Genomic DNA, 8,415 nt, shown 5'->3' on the forward strand with positions numbered 1-8,415 from the left:
GGGGTGAGATGCTTGGACTGTTGTTTAACCTGTTTGATTTAACCAGGACACAAATTCTAGCTATATTTTAAAGTTGCCTTCTCTTTCATGTGAGCGGCAGGCAGTCTAATACAGTAAAAGACAAGCTGAGCGTGAAGAAGGTTAGAGTTCAAATAAATAAATAAAATATATTAAGAGTTGATTAAAGGAAGGTAAGGGATCGAACACAGATGTGAATATCCCCTGCTAATATATTTCACTCTTAGCTGGCCTTGGTCTTGCTTCCTTTAACTGCTGGGCTTTGATGTTTCAGGGTAGAAAGCAGACGCCTACTTTACCTAAGCTTTTGTGTTCAAGGCAGCATTGACCCTTTGTCTAACAAGTGCTCAGGCAGGTTATAAATCTGTAACATTGCACCTCACCTTTTGTATCTTGCTTAATGACCTTTTAAAAATAAATGCAGAATAGCTGAAGGAAACAGTATCAGCGATGGAAAAGCTGACACGTATGCAACCTGAGCTCTGATTTTTCAGATTGCTCCAGTCTGTTAAACAAAACTTCTTTTTCTTTCCTCTGTGGTTAAAAAAGAGGAAAAAGGGGGACAGGGGAGTGTTTTCTTAGCTGGGTTCTCTGTCTTATAATTCAGCTGTAAACTGCTTGCTGGAAAAATGCTGCACAGAGTTACTAGCCTACAGAAAAGGGTATGGTCATTCAAATATGAAAATAGATTCTTTACACAGATATCTACTATTTTGTTTTCAGGAGTTTCAGAAAGCTGTTGTTTTAAGGGGCTCTCGGAAGAGCCATTGGAAATGGCATTGTTCATTTGCAGAAAAATCATCATTTAAAATTCTCATCAGGCTCTTTTTCTGTTTCCCATAGTACTAAATTTAGTGTATGTAGCCTGGATATGAAAAAAATATATGATAACTTTTATCTGAATCCATGAAAATGTATATTATCCCAGAGGAATGTCTTACTATAAAACGTTCTCCATCTGAATGAAAGGAAAACTGAAGTTTCCCACCATTTCAAACCGGTACAACAATTTATTTTGGTGATGATTATAATGGGTATTTTGGATTCACGTGTACAATAGTAAAACACTGACATTATCTTCTTTTGTTTATGTATTTTTCTTAAAATAAAAGATTACTCCGAAGGAAGGTATTTGAGGAAGAATACTTGCAGAGAGGCTGGATTTATTTTGGCTGGCTGTTCTGGCCTATCAGCTAGAGAACAACCTGCATCATTTACAGAGACCTTCAGCCTGCTTCCAGTTGCCTTTACCACAATTACTTTTAGTGCAGAATACCTACAGTAGCTGAACTGACTTCTGCTGACAACCCCTTGCAAGCTGTACCAAATTATTTTCCAATAATTTTACTACTTAGTTCCCCCAAATAATTTGGATACCAAAAATTGAGTGTGTTATGGGTAGGTCACTTGTATTGTGGTTTTACCATGTCCACAGTTCTATGCCCTGGCTCAGGGTGAATAGATTCTGAGTGAGCCAATTTTCAGGTGTCCTCACAGCCTTTATTTCTGCTGGGGTTCTTCAAATGGTTGGTGCTATCTATTCTCACAGCCTTGTGATTCATGTGTGGTTTTCCTCAAAGCCACAGAACTCTGATAAATGTTATAAGGTCAGTCTGAAAAATGTATTCGATACTTCAACTTGTCACAGCACCCGATGCCATTACTGCCAGGGTGACTGTAAAGCTCCACTCTTGGCTTTGCAGGGGTTCATACCCTTCATGGTTAACTTCTAGGTGCTGTGCTGTACCCTATATTCTTTTGTGGGGTCCTAATTGAATTTTTATTTAAGAATATTAGTGTTTTTGTCTAGTCTTTGCAGTTACCTGCTGGACTGACCCTCATGTGGCAGGTTATTCCCTGCCTGTGTGCTTCAGTCTATCAGCTTTGGACCTTTGGCCTTTACATAGATGATCTTGCCTGGGTTACAGATTCACACCATAAATTACTTTGATTTAATTTGTAAAAAACATCCTGCTTTAACAAATATCGTTCCAGATAGATTTGGGTTAAAGAGGTGCTGATGCTTGGAGCCCAAGTGCCTGTCTCTGGAAACATGGACAGTAGCTTTCCAGACGAGCTGCCCTGGGGGCAGCAGTGCTGTTCGGTGTTCTTTACAAAGCTGGCTTTGAATTCCTTGGCTTTCTGCTAATCTCTGGTAGAGGCGTTAGGAACGCGCCTTCAGACTCCAGTAGGCACTACCTCATACTGGTGAAAAAGCCAAATTCTCTTCACAATAATAAGTCTCACCAGCTGTGAGTGTTTGGATTCCCTGCCTTCTGCCCCAATGAAGATTGAAACTTAAATATGAAATTAAAATAATTTCTAATGAATATTGTTACAGATCAATTTAAAAAAAAGAACAAACATTGCTATTATAGTAGTTCATGTAGAGAACAATTTCTTCCAGGCTGGCTTGCTATTTATCTTCATCTCTTTGAACAAATGTTTGATTTAGGTCATTTTTTTCCCCACTTCTCCAACTCCCTGTCCCAGAACATCTTGCAGAGAGCCAATGAGCTGATAATCGATGAACCCACATTACTGTATCGTGTCATGGCATACAGGAACAGCAGGCTGGGTTTGTGCAGTGCTGCTAGCATTCTGATTTACAGTTTGCATCTATTAAATGCTGTTATAAAAAGCTTATTTATATGTGTTTGAGTCTTTCAACTATAAGTGACTCCTGAAACTTAACCCTTCCTTCTTGTACGCATTGTAGCTCCATATTACAACACCCTCCCTATGTCTTATATCCTTTTACATTTTAGAAATGTACTTGCCACTTCCTTTTATTTCATATGTTACTACTTCCACTTATCTACATGTATGTGTGTCTATGCCTATATATAGGTGCATACAGAAGTCTGAAGTCTTACAACTGTCTTCTGTCCGTTTAATGTGAGTTCCCATAACTCCTCCAATCTGTCAGGAAAGGCAGAATTCTAAGAGTCAAGGGTTGTATTACATCGCTGGTTTGCTCATGTGAAAGACTGGTAATACTGCAGTGTGCTGTATGCTATTGGTTTGGGTTTTGGTTTTTTTTAAAAAAAAGGGGAAAAAGGAGAAAGGGTTGGGAGGAGAGAAAACTACTGTCCTTCCAGTATTAGACGTAACATTACTGATGGTAGAGTACTCTTAGAAGTCATCAGTGATGATCAAATTCCTCTTAATAAGAAAAACGATGCTGTTGATTGAGAACGTGTTGCAAGTAGCTTCTTATAAAAATTGTTAAATACAAGTTCTAACCCGGGAGTGTTAAGAACATTTGTATGAGCACTGCTTTTTCTTAAATTCCCTTCCAGGTAAGTTTGAAGACAAGCAAACCAAACATACGGACCCCAGGACTGGGTGCAGAACAGCAGAGCGCTGCTGGCCAAGCTTTCCGAGAGCGCGCAGTGCGGAGAGCGCGGTGAGCGTTGGACTGAAAATGATCTATTTGCCACGGAGTATCCTGGGATAATTGAATGCTCTATAATGAGGGCGCAGGGTGCGTTAATCATTCCATTTCAGCTTTTGTGACAGGAACTTGGCAGTAAGTTGCAGCGAAGCAGGCACTGATACTGAAGTTTTTATTACCACTGCCAATGCGACCGGCAGGTTTTATTATTGTGCTGTTCCTCCTGATTTTCTAAACGGAGAAGCAAGTTACGCTATCGCTTCCCTAGGCTCTGCTGGGGGCAACTATTGCAAAATAACTTTTGTAAAGTGAACTTTTACTTTCTCATGTGTAGGGGTTTTTTTAGGCTTATTTCTGTCTTTATTGTTGGTTTTTTTAAGCTTCTGTTTAGTCTGTTTAGCCAGAAAGTCAAAAACTCTAGGCAACTCTGTCTTCTGGAGAAGTTAAGACTTACTCAGCCATATGTGCCTTAGTCAAAGAGGGGGAAATGAGCTGTTGGAAGAGTTAACTCCATCTTATATAGCTTACTGTGCATGCTCTTTCTCTTTTGTAAATGAATTTTAACGGTCAGAGGTGCTTCTGTGTGTGCTTCTGTTGCACAGCCCTTTAACAGATTTCCTATGTGCGTTGCCTCGTGTTAGCAAAACCAGCCGCTACGTTTCACCCAGCTGACGTCTCTTTCTTGAGGCTGAATCTGTTACTGAGGTCATTCGGTACTTGCTGAGAAATGGTCAGATGGGATTTTTCTTTTTTAATAAGCTTTATATGAGGCATTTTTAAATCATGAACTGTGGATTGCCTGTTGTCCTACCAACTCTTCTCTGTCACAATCTCACAATATCACTATGGTTGCGGCAGAAATTGCACTGACTTTTTAAATGTGTTTCCATGTAATCTGAATGTTTGTGTTTTACGAGCTTTAATAGTGGTTTTTTAAAACAAATCAATCTTGTTCCATAACATGTGCATTCATATCTGTGGGATCATAAACCCGAACTTCCTGTTTATGCTCTGGCACTACAATATTCACAATCAGGACAATAGAAATCCATTTCAGGTTTTTTTTACATGAGTGACACTGGAGTCCTTTTTGCAGTACTTGATAAGACACCGTGTTCTCTGCCAATCATAAATGGTTGTAAAACCATTGAAGTAAATGGAGCTTTGGCAATTTTTCTGCTTACAACCTGCTTCATAGACTTCATCTGAGCTCTCTATACACAGGGACACTCCCTGGACTGGGACAGTCCTAACACCCTGTTCCCAAAAAGTTTGAGTTGTATCAATGATAAGACACTGAGTGATATAAAGCAGTTGCATAGTGCACTGATAATGATAATGCACTGAAATTCTATGAGGGCATGGAAATTAATAGTTAATCCTCCCTTTTACTTATGTGTTTGGACTGAAGCGCTGCACAGAAAGCCATCAGCTGGAGGGGCTGGAGGAAGACTTCAGCACCTCGGTGCTTGACTTTGTGTCTTTATCTTGCTCTTTTAAGCAGCAGCTTTCCTTTACCTTAGGTAGTTTACTGTTTTTTCTCCCAGGATTATTCATAGGATCAACAGTGACTGTTGGGTTCCAGGACATAAAACATTATGTTTTACTGCATGTAAGAAAGCATTTTGTGTAATGCTGAGAGTTTCATGTCTAACAAACTCGAATGATTCTAGGTTTCCAAAGGTATAGCATTCTTGATAAAAAATGACTATGATTTATTTAGGGCTTAATCGCAACATCAGCACAATCAGGAAAATGTGAAACTTCTGCCTTCCTTTCTCTCTCATAAATTCTTCATAACCACACGTATCTGGAAACTAATCAATCAAGATCTTTCTCCTACGTGCTGGGAACAACGAGTAGTCTTAGTAATGTGGGAAGTGAATGGGTGTTGACATTATGAAGGTAATTTCAGTCGATGGAAACTAATATATTTTTGCGAGGTTCTCTTCATATGATAAAAAGAAAGGGCATGGAAAAGTTTAGCTAGGAGGAGATAGATTATAAGAAAACAAAAAACCATAGTTATTAAAATAGTGTCAGCTGTTTGGGTTTCTTTAATCAGAACCATGTTTGAGTACTAGATGTCTGAATCATTTCAGAAGGCATTAATAGGTAAAAGATAATAACCCAAATTGATTACAATCTTATACCTCTTATAACTTTAAATGCAAATTGCATTCAACTGCAAGAAGGGAAATAATGTCCCAAAGGCATTTCAATTAATTGCTGTAGTTAATTACACTCATAATTTTACTTGTGTGACTAATTATAATCAGGTTTTATGGGTGTATATGGATTTATTTCTGATACTAAAAGCCCCAAACAGCAGGTTATTTTTAGGAAATATATTTAAACTTCATAATGGAAACTGCATGTTCCCATTCTCAGCAGTTGGCTTGAATGAGTTGTGTCTGTGTTCAGAAAGAGTTTGGAGAGCATCAAGAAGACAAACTGCCCCCGCTTTATCGAGCCTGGCTGAGAAGGTCACCGTGGCCCTGCTGATACTGCTCCATTGCTCATGGTCCCAACTTCTTTGTTTTTTATCCTGTGATGGGCACCAGAGACTGCATCAATGGCCCTGAGGTGTTGACCAGCTCCTCCAGCGGCCAGGAGATGTGCTGGAAATGTCACCTCTAGTCACTGGGGCTGCTGGTGCGGCACTTCGCTCTGGGCTCCTCAGCCAGCCCGGAGCAGCGCTGCTTTTAGGGGTTTTTCTTGAGGTGCAGTGTTTGCTGCAGTGCCTCGGCCACCCAAAGCCCTGGGGCTACAATACCTGAGACGGTGGGGAAGGCAGGATGGGGCTGTTTTGTTCCCTGAGACCAGTCCCCGGCAGACGCCTGCAGCGAGGGGGTTGCCGGCCTTGTTGGGCTCCTCCCCTCAGTCTGACTGGAAGGGACGCTCAAGATGGCGGCCAGCGGTAGGTGAAGGTTGTGGGTGTCCAACCCCTTGCCTGTCACCCCTGCTGTGCTGGGAGGGTCTTTTTCTTTTTTTCCCCTTTTTATTTTTTCTTTTTTTTCTTCTTCTTCTTATTTCCCCCCCTCTTTTTTCCTTTTAGTTCACTTCTGAAGTGGCAGGGCTGCCCTGCCTGGCATTTGAACCCAGCTTTGGTGACAGTGCCCGCCATGTTCGCCTCAGAGCGCCCCAGCCTGGCCACGCTGCCGCTTCCCACAGCCTGTGAACGGCGAAGCGGTGAGTCAGTCCTGTCTGCAAAAGAGACTACAGACGGGGGTTTTCTGAGAAAAACAGGGTGTACAAAGGCCTGCCAGGCTGAGCACTGCCCCGGGGTACGGGATGCCTCAGATGGGCATGGCGGGTGCCTGAGCTGCTTCCTTAGGGTGCATCACCTTGTGTGGAAACAGGCGCTTTTGTAAGGCTCTGCGAGCAGCAAGTGAGACACATTGTATGAGTGAGGTGGGGTTTAGATGATTCTTGTGGAAGAATCCCACAGGGTTGGGGTCAGCCAGATTGTCCCCTGTGTCTGTGGGCAGCTGCCCTGCTGGCCTGGGCAGTGAGGCAACCAGTCTCGATTGCCTCTTCAGTGCAATCTCAGCTAGAGTTTTATTGTCTTTTCCACTGATACACGTTAATTTACTGTTAAATCCTTCATTTCTTCTTTTTTTTAATAATTTATATATTATTTTCTCCTATATGAAACATTTCCCACAGCCACCTCTGGCTGCACAGAGCTACCATGACATTTGTTTCTCTGTCATTAAAATGTCTCCAAATCCCATGTCATTTGTAGTGCTTAATGGAAGCAAATCACCAAGTGCACTTTTACCTCTATTGAAAAGACCCTCAATTCTCCAAGTGTAATCATTTTTCATAGAATCATTTAGGTTGGAAAAGACTTTTAAGATCATTGAGCCCAACCGTAATTTTTGTGGTGGAGTGTTACCTCCTGTGCAAGGTACAGAAATAGGCAATGGGCCTCCCATCTCTGGGTCAAAGGTGGTTGACATTACACCTGGTACTAACACATTTAGACCTCTCTGTATCCTTTTTGGACTACAGGTGGATGGAAGATATTTTACATGGATTTGCTATATGACATCTGTTTAACAGGAAGGCTGCTGGCTGTGCCAGCAAATGCCGTCTTCCCTGTGAAATCCACTTCTGGATGGGCAAGGGAGGAAAGGAAAAGGCAAAAAGCTTTATCCTTTTATCCAGGCAGTCATGGAAAATTAATTCTGTGCAGAAGAAAAGTGCATTTTGAGCTTGTGTTTGTCAGCAGGAGGAGCTGACCATACAAAGAAGCTGGCAAGTTTGTTAAATTCTTTCTGGATAATGTAAATATGTATCTTGTGAGTAATGACTAGGTTTCCTTGTCTCTTTCTGCTTCCTGAGAAAATGTTTTGCTGAAAACATATTGTATTGGGAATTATTTTTGTGCCTGCCCCTCCTGTTGGCCCCTCCCCATTCCCCTGCTGATTGTCAGGTGATTGTGAAGGAGTGAAGCTGTGCCTGTGTTCGTATGGCAGATCTGCTCCTTCACCTCTCAGACCTCTGAAGGCTTGCACTCAAACCAGGGTCTGATCCAAAACTGGAAAAGGACTGCTTTTTGGATGCACTATACAACACCATGTAATCTCAGCTTGGTATACTGTAGGAATGGGGAGGGCCTACTGAAGTCTGGTGAGTCCCCAGCTGCTGTTCAGTCTTACAGTGAATGGACTCTACCACAACAGCCGTTACAGGCCAACCCTAAACCAAAACACAAGCTGCTTCCAAAGGACAGAGTTCTCATAAGCAAAGCTGCTCTCAAACTGTGATAATCCCCCAAAATGCTTTGGTCTTTGCGCTCTTGAATGCTATCAGTTTATATGTCTGGTTTTCTGCAACCCAAACGCTAGTCTACCTCTGACTTGATTCAGACTGACAAAGCCCCTGCTTGTCTTCTTTGTTTTAAACCTGAAACATACATCTGTAGTGAATTTTAGTTTCTAGTGCTGTTTCATTTTCTATTGTAATCCAGTTTTCAGACACAGAAGCTAAGC

General features: G+C 41.6%; 1 protein-coding gene across 3 annotated transcripts in view; it reads left to right on the forward strand.

Annotated features, from left to right (window-relative positions):
- The window catches only part of USP32 (ubiquitin specific peptidase 32), a 126,171-nt gene that overhangs the window by 89,429 nt on the left and 28,327 nt on the right, over window positions 1-8,415 (forward strand). For all 3 annotated transcript variants that reach the window (XR_012625790.1, XR_012625791.1, XR_012625792.1), the window contains 2 exons: window positions 3,321-3,427; window positions 6,474-6,607. The gene's annotated coding sequence lies outside the window, so the exon portion shown is untranslated. The remainder of the gene's footprint in view (window positions 1-3,320; window positions 3,428-6,473; window positions 6,608-8,415) is intronic.

Source organism: Strix aluco, chromosome 19, assembly GCF_031877795.1.
Source record: "Strix aluco isolate bStrAlu1 chromosome 19, bStrAlu1.hap1, whole genome shotgun sequence".
In the NCBI taxonomy this organism is placed as follows: Eukaryota; Metazoa; Chordata; class Aves; order Strigiformes; family Strigidae; genus Strix; species Strix aluco.